Consider the following 9,152-nt stretch of genomic DNA (forward strand, 5'->3'; position numbering starts at 1 on the left):
CTTCTCTGCCCAGCCGTGCGCTGCGCGGTAGGCAGGCTCTGTGAATGAGTTCAAGTCTGGTGAGGCTGTGTGTCAGGTGTGGTTCCTCTACCTCGGTGTTTGAACTTTTAAATCAAAGGATTATGACTTTTAAGGAAGATTCTGAAGCCCATTTCAAATCTTTCCTCCTTTGTGTATTCTTCACTGAACGTTAGCTAGAATGTCTCTCTCTCTCTCTTTCTTTTTCTCTGTTTCTGTCTCTTTTTATGTTTCTCTGTCTCTCTATCTCTCTCCCTTCCCCACCCCCTTCCTCCAAGGGTAGTCTTTACTCTGTACCCCCCAGGACAGTTCAGATTTCAAATATTTTGCCCCACAATCCCTACGTTAGAATGTGCTACAAATACAAATGTTTTCACAACCAAGCAACAGCTTCTGAAATACTTCTGTGTCCCAAAATAATAAAAACAGAAACACTTGCATAGTGCTATTTTCCAGGACAGTTTTGAGACAGGTACTATTATCATCCCCAATTTACAGGTGAGGAAACTGAAGCACAGAGAAATTAAATGACTTGTCCAAGGTCACCTTGGTCAGATCCTGTGGACCAGTTTTTAGTTCAGAAGATAATGGTCCTCACAATCACCCACCCTCACAGTGGTCTCTTTCACTCCTCCCTAGCCCTGTCTGAAAGCTTTGCACATCTATGTCCTTCATCCCCTCATGGACAGAGACATTGCTGTAGTCACATGCCTTTGAATGCTCCACCGTACCTGCCTTGTACAAAGTGGAAGCTCAGTTAATAACTATGGATTCGGGGCTTCCCTGATGGCGCAGTGGTTGAGAGTCCGCCTGCCGATGCAGGGGACACGGGTTCGTGCCCCGGTCCGGGAAGATCCCACATGCCGCGGAGCGGCTGGGCCCGTGAGCCATGGCCGCTGAGCCTGCGCGTCCCGGGCCTGTGCTCCACAACGGGAGAGGCCACAACAGTGAGAGGCCCGCATACCGCAAAACAAAAAAAAACAAAAAAAAAACTATGGATTCGTTAATCAGCTCAGAAAAACATAGAAGATAAAAGAATAAATAATATTTATAAAAATTGTAATGATATGAGAAATGGTTCATGATTATGATATTAAGTATAAAATTGATGTAAAACTGTATATACATTATGATATTAACTATATAAAAATCTAAGTAGACTATTAAAAGACTGGAAGGAAATACAACAGAACGTTGGCAGTGGCTATTGATAAATGGTGTGGGTAAGAGTGATTTTATTTTTTTATTTATACTTTTTTGTATTTTCCCAATTTTCTGTAATCACCTTGTGATAACTTTATAAACAGAAAAATGTAAGTTTTAAAATATATCATCCACTTAAAGGAAAGCAAGAACAACATGGAAGAGACTGGTCGATTGGAGGGTCTCCCCAGGGATTGAGCTGTGTGAGTAGAATTGGGGTTGTGGTGTGGCTCTCACAGCCTGTGTGTGTGTGTGTGTGTGTGTGTGTGTGTGTGTGTGTGTGTGTGAGGGAGAGAGAGAGAGAGAGACAGAGGGAGAAAGAGGGAGACAGAGACAGAGACAGAGACATCTGTGCCACAATCCGATGGTATACATATGAGGACATAGTTTAAATGATTACTTATGAACTAGGAAACAAAAAATCTCTCTCTTTGGTATAGTTCAAATGGCCCATGAACTTTGGAGGAAACTGATCCCAGAAAAGATTAGCATGTCAGAGTGGGAAAAGGGCCACCAAGATCTAAAATCGAATCTTCTTTTCTTATAGATCAATATCTGATGCCTATGGCTTGAGCTAGACCAGGAAGGAAAAGGTAGAAATCAGAAATAGAATTCTCACTTCTTCTTCCTCTGTCTGGGTCAGACCTGCAGTCTGGTCCTGTTGCCCGGGGGGAGGGCCACGAAGGCATGCCTCCGAGGGTGGGCTGCTGCCCTGGTCTAGCCCTGCTCAGCGTACCTGTAGTTGTCCCTGGTTGTCTTCACCGTCGGGGGGATCATGTCTCTGTGGTTGTGTGTGTGTGATGTCTTGTGGTGAGTGATTTGGAGGAGGGCACAGGGCAGTGGGACTGGGCTTTCTGAAGACCCAAGTCCACCAGCCAGGCCAGCTAAGCTATAGAGTCTGCGCTGCTGGCCTTCCTGATGGGCTGTTCTCCACTCCTGCTGTGCCCCTGTGACCAGCAAACTGGTCTTTGTGACCAAAATGACCATTCAGAGACATCAAACAACCAGTGACCAACCAGTAACTTACCAGTAATTTGTTCAGTTGGTCACACTGCTTTGTTTGTTTAGGTCTTGCTGCAGAAGGTAACATTTTGTGGTCCTGTGGATGACTTCAGGAAAATCACAACTTTACACACAGAAGGTTTTACAAAATATTAAAAAAAAATTTCTGATTATAAAAGAAGTGTGAACATATTATTAGGAATTAGAAAATATAGAAAGAATAAAGAAAGAAAATAAATCCCCCATAATTCTAATCCTTAGTTATAGCCTCTATTAACATAATTGTTTTTCCTTGCAATTAGTGGTTCCCGCCAACCTTTTTTCTCTCTATAGATATATGGCATAAAGTATATATTTTTTATTCCTGCTTTTTCCCCTAATGCTATATGATAAGCATTTCCCATATCCCTCAAAATTCTTTGAAAAGTATGATTACTGATAAATGCATAAAATTCCATGGTAACAATTAACCATCATTATGCGATTATTCTCCTAGTATAGGAGAATACATTTCTAAATTTTAAAGATAAAAATATATAATATCATTTATATTCAATTTATGGAAATGTGGGTGTCAGAGGAACACACTAGTGACACTATAGCACTGCAAATCAGCAAAATCCAGATTCCAGGAAACTCTACAGGACAAATGAACCAGTTTTTTCCAGCAAATAAACTACTGGGGGGAAGAGATCAGGGGAAGGGATCCCATAGAGTCCTGTGGATGAAAAGAGGCTTAAAAGGCATATCAACTAATTGCAATGTATAAATGATATTTGGGTCCATATTCAAACAAACGCTAAAAAAATTTAAGAGAGAGAAATGGAAACACTAACAGATATTTAATGATATTAAGGAATTATTATTTTTTTCAGAAGTGATAAGAGCATTGTGGTTATGTTTCTAAAATCAAATCCTTGCTTTTTAAAGACTTTTAAAAGGCAAGGATTTGATTTTAGAAACATAACCACAATGCTCCTTTTAAAAATTGCTCATTTCAAAAGATATATTTGGGATTTGCTTCAAAATAATGGGAGGGAAGACAGGGGATAGTGTGTGGAGATACAGATGGGTCAAGACCGGCCGCAATTGTTGAAGCTGAGTGATGGGTACAAGGAGGTTCATTTTACTATCTCTTCGCTTTGGCATCTGTTTGATATTTTCTGTAATTAAAACGTGGGAAAAGGAACAAAGGAAAAGGAAGCTGGCATCTCTGATGCCAAGTGCTGAGTTTCGCTATGGAGGAAAGAGCCCTGTACTTGAATAAGACAGACTTAATTTTAGTCCCACCTTTCATACTTACTGGCTATGCATCCTTGGGCTGCTTTCCTAATGTCTTTGAGCCTCAGAGCCCTCACTCATAAAACTCATACTATAAAGCCTGCCTCACAGTGTTTCTGTGAGGAAGAAACATGATCTTATCTGGGAAGTGCTTGGAAAACTAAGGAACACTGGGTATTTTATCTTAAGGGATGAGTAGAGCATGAGGTCAAGGGGCAAGGACAATGTGTACCTCTTTCCTCCTCAGGAAGTTGTCTCCCCAGTTTTTCACTGACAGCTGGAGGGTGAGTGAGGCTTTTATAGAAAAGTACTCAGGTATACCATTTTAATTCCCTTGTCATTTCTTTTATTATGTATTTTTGGTTGTTTTCTTAGTGGTTGCCCTGGGGAGAACCATTAGCATCTTAACTTACAACAATCAGTTTAGATTAACAACCAACTTAATTTTGATGGTACACAAAAACTTTCCTCCTATATAGCTCCATTTTTCCCCTCCTTTATGCTGTAATTATCACACATTACATCTTTTTAAATACATTTTTTATCCACCAACATAGATTTATAATTATCGCTTTGTTCAGTTTTCTTTTAAATCAATTAGGAAAAAAAATACACTCATACTGTCTTTTGTCTACAGTGTATACTGTAAATATACACGGGTATATTTACCAGTGTAGTTACCTTTACTGGTGCTCCTTATTTCTTCATGTGGATTCAAGTTACTATCTATTATATTTTTACTTCAGCCTGAAGAAATCTCTTGGTATTTCTTGTAGGTCAGATCTGCTTCATGACAAAAGCTCTCAGTTTTTATTTATCTGGGGATGTTTTAATTTTGCCTTCAGATTTGAAGGATAGTTTTGCTGCATATAGAATTCTTGGTTGACAGTTTTTCTTTCAGCACTTTGAATATGTCATCTCACTGTCTTCCAGACTTCATGATTTCTTTATTTTTCTTTTTCTAACTCCTTTAGGTGGTAGGTTAGGTTGTTTATTTGAGATTTTTCTTGTTTCTTGAGATAGGCCTCTATTCCTATAAACTTCCTTCTTTGAACTGCTTTTGCTGTATCCCATAGATTTTGGAAAGTTGTGTTTCCATTTTCATTTGTCTCGAGGTATTTTCTGATTTCCAGTTTGACTTACTCACTGACTCATTGGTTTTTTAGTAGCATGTTTAGTCTCCACATGTTTGTGCTTTTCCCATTTTTCTTCCTGTAATTGATTTCTAGTTTTATATCATTGTGGTCAGAAAAAATGCTTGATATAATTTCTATCCTCTTAAATTTAATGAGACTTCTTTTGTGGGCTAACGTGTGGACGTCATGATTTCTGATGAAAAATCAGCTGTTAATCTTATTGCAGATTCCCGGTACCATATGTCACTTCTCTCTTAATACTTTCAAGAGTCTCTGCCTTTTGAAACTTTGCTGAGCTTCTTGGATGTGCAGATGAATGTTTTTCATCAAATTTGGAAAGTTCCAAACATTATTTCTTCAAATATTCTTTATACTCTTTTGTTTCTCTCTCTTTTCCTTTTTGGACTCTTACTATGCATATGTTGGTATGTTTGTTGATGTCCCATTGGTCTCTGTTCATTTTTCTTCATTCTTTCTGTTATTCAGTATGAATAATCTCAATGAATTTATCTTCAAATTCATTGATTCTTTCTTCTGGATGTTTAAATCTACTACTGAGCCCTTGTGGGGAAATTCTCATTTAGTTATTCTAATTTTCAAATCCAAAATTTCTATTTGATTCCTTTTTTATAATTTCTACATCTTTGTTGATATTCTCTGTTTGGTGAGACATTGTTCTCATATTTTCCTTTAGTTCTTTAGACACGGTTTCCTTTAGTCTCTGAACACATTTTAAATACCTGATTTAAAGTCTTTGCCTAATAAATCCAATGTCTGAGCTTCCTCAGGGATAGTTTCTTTTGATTGCTTCTTTCCCCTACATAGGGCCCATACTTTCTTGTATTTTTACATGCCTTGTAATTTTGTTGTTGTTGTTAAAACTAGACATTTAAAATGACATAATGCAGCAACTCTGGAAATCAGATTTCTACCCCTTCCCCAGGATGTTTTTGCTGTTGCTGCTGTAGAAAAATACTCTGAACGTAACACAGGCCTTGGGCCAAATTCCCTTCAAGCCTGAAGCTCTTCTTCGGGTAAGTAGACTGTCAGAGTGGGCTTCTTGCCTATGGGCATGGAGCTCATTTTAGGAAAACCAGCACAGATTGAGCACCCTCAGTGCACTCTGATCATGATGCCTCTTTGAGGCTCTCCCAAACATCACACTCAGGGGGAGGCTTCTGCTCCTTCCACTCCTCAGCCTTTGGCTTGTCTCTCCAGAATCACTAGAGTGTGTTGAACCTGTAGATGTCACATTTAGTGGTCCTGATCCAGCCTTGCCCACACAATCCTAGCCAGGCCTGGATGACTTCCCCTGGGTGTCTGACTGGGTGTGAGGAGAACAAATTTCCAGCCTCTTCATCTGAGAAGGTCCCATCAGGCAAAATAAAAATGATGCTAAAGACTGTTACCAGCTGGAGTGATCAGTGCTCAGATGTCTCCTGGGCCAATAATTAACCAGGGGCCTGGGAGATGCCCAAAAGGCAGGCATGGAGAAAACATATGGGTTACAAAGGGTCCAGGACAAAGGAAGCCAATGGCAGGACTGGTAGTCAAGAAGGGCTGTTCCCAGAGGCCCAGATGGTGGGCACATTGCCCAGGAGGGGCCTTCCTCCTTTCATGGTGGATTCAGGGTTAGGAACAGGGTCAAGAGAGTAGAAATCTGTCATAGGCACACTCGCTATCCAGTGCCAGACTAAACAGTCCTTCTGAGGGGAATAAGGCAGAGGATGCTAAGGCCCTGGGACCTTCAACTCCAGGCTGGCACAAGCTGTCTGTTTGCACAACAAGTATCTGTCACTAGGGTGTGATGTGACAAGAGTGTGGGCTTTGAAAACACACAGACCTGGGTTCAAATCCAGACTCTGCCACTTACCAGCTGCTGTGAACTTGGCCAAATTTTATGCTTCTCTAAGAAAAAAAAAGAGGATGTTAGCACCTAGCTCATGGGGTTGTTGTAGGGTTGAATGAAATTGCATTTTTATAGAGTACCTCACACATAATGGGTAGTTGATCAATGAAAACTGTTCATCCTTGTTGGCGGCACTGAATAAGGGAGAGGAATAGACCATGCCACACTGCTTGAAACCATCCTATGGCTTCTTCTGCCTTAATCATTCTGAAGGCCTGCAAGGCCCTGCATCCTGGGTCAGGCCCCCTATTAGAAGCTCTCACAGCACTTGTATCTTCCTACATCTATTTACATTTTATGATTAGATACTTATTTGTGTGGTTGTTTGGATAATACCTGTCTCCCCCACTGGCTCTTCTGCTCACCATTCTGTGCTCAGTGTCTAGCAATCAATGGGGAAATGAATGAGTGGATGAGGATGAGGCTCCAGCCCTCACAGACCTCACTAGGGGCACACATGCAAAGAGAGGCTGGGGCAGGAGTCCAGGACCTCGGGGTAGTGATGGGGCCTGTGGGCCAGAGAGGCTGGGGTCCAACATGGAATTCTCACCCAGCCATCCTCCAGAAATTCACCCGACAACTCCCTTGACCCAGCCTCCTCCACTCCCCAATCCATAACCTCTTCTGCCCCACGGCCACCCAGTCCCGGAGCTGCATCCATGTGGACTCTACACAGGGCCATGGGGGTCAACCTGTGGGCTTCCCTGTGGTCCCAGACCAGGGGTGGGACCACAGCTGCCACAGCCCCGGCAGGGCTTTGGGAGCGAGCGTCTCTGTGGTTCCTTACTTTGCCAGGGGGCCTTACAGGCTGGCACAGTCCACTTTGTTCCCTCAGCAGTCCCAGCATCCAGGGTGGCAGAGCCTGGCCACCTCCCTTCCCAGAAACTGGCCCAGGAAACCAGGGGACAAAAGTGCTGCTCTGGTAGAGGGTGCCTTCACTGGGGGCTGGGGGCCCTTGTCGGGAAACATGGTCTCTTTCCCCAGGGCTGCCCTGCAGCTGACCTGGGCCTCAGGCTGCCTAGTCACTGCCCACCTCCTAATGACTTTAGCTCCTCATTCAGGGGGTCATCAGATACCCACCCAGGCCCTGCCCAGACCCTAGGCCACCCCAACCCCTTCCTCACCATGGCCTGCAGTCTGCATGAGGTTAACCTCAGGCTTCTTCCTGGTTGTCTCTGATTCAGTTTCCTGGCTCTGGCCGGATAATGGTTTGGGGTTTGGCTGGGCCCTTCTGCTTGCATACTCAAAGCCAGAGTTCCTGACCCTGCCTGTTAACAGGCACCCGCTATGTCCCAGGGCCACTTCCTGCTCAGTCTCCCTTCAGCCCCAAATCCTTGAGCTACAAGGTATCTGAATCCTCATCCCAGCAGGAAGCACCTGGCTCTGCCGCCTTCTGCTGAGTACAGCCAGGCTCTGGCAGCATCCTGGGTCCCCAGTGCCTGCCCAGAGAGGAGCTGTGTTTGGCCTGGGCACCATGGGACCAGCTGGCAGGGGCAGCATCAGAACACACTTTATCTGAGGGCAGCCTTTAGAGTCCACAAGGTGCTTTGGGGTTTGTCCCTGCATTTGAACCTCAGGCCAGGTATACCTGGCTTGTATTCCTAAGCCAGTTCTAAAGATGAGGAGAAACCTGAGGTTCAAAGGGATTAAATACTTCCCCAAGTTCACACAGCAGGAAGAGATCCAAGCCAATGGCTTAAGTTCTTTGGCTCTGAATCCAAAGTTGATGTCGTTCCACAGATACGACACTTCTGAAGCAGCACCTGCAGCACATGAAGCCCAGGAAAGGCTACTGAGATTCTCTGGCATTTCTTTCTGGATACCTCCTGGGGCCTCCGGAAAGGCAAGTGAGGGGCAGGGGCATTTGTTTGTTTGCCAATCCTTGCTTAAAGTCCTTGAAATTACATTCCATCCACTGCCCAGTGATCAGTTAGGGTTCTAACCCAGCCCCATCTCCAACAGAAGCCAGGGAGACCTGCTGAAAATACCTCCTCTACTAATGAGTTGTAGTTATTGGAAATATATTCCACTGGTTAATATCAAGTAAGCCCCTAGAAAAGGCCACCATTAAATCTGGTCAGAATTTGCCTTACTATACCTTTGTTCATGCATTCAGTATTAACCTTTTGATGCACATTTATTGGACACCTACTGTGTGCCAGATACTCTCAGGTGCTGGGATGCAAGGAGGGATACAGAACAGTTCCTGCCATAGTCAGTGGCCTGGCGGGACAGACAAATAAACAGGCTCTCAGTCTGTGGGAGAACAGGGGAGGAAGGAATTGAGCTAGGGTGGGCCTCCGGGACCTGGGTCAGGCTGGGAAGGCTTCTCAGAGGAGGCAACTTTTAAGTTGTGACTTGAAGGAAAAAAATATGAATAAGTTTCTTCAAAAATCTTTTCTGAGGAGCTTTTGATAGAAAGGGAAGAGCTAGCTTAAGGGAAATGATGAGAGACAGGGTGGTAGTGGGGGCTCAGGGCACAGAGAGGGGTAACTGAGATACCTGGGTACTTAGTTCCAGGCATGTTTGCTTGGTGCCCATTCTGACCCTATAACCTTGGTCTCCTAAGTCTGGGGACACAAACTTTTGTGCAGCGCTGTCCA

This window comes from Orcinus orca, chromosome 1 (genome assembly GCF_937001465.1).
Source record: "Orcinus orca chromosome 1, mOrcOrc1.1, whole genome shotgun sequence".
Classification (NCBI taxonomy): Eukaryota; Metazoa; Chordata; class Mammalia; order Artiodactyla; family Delphinidae; genus Orcinus; species Orcinus orca.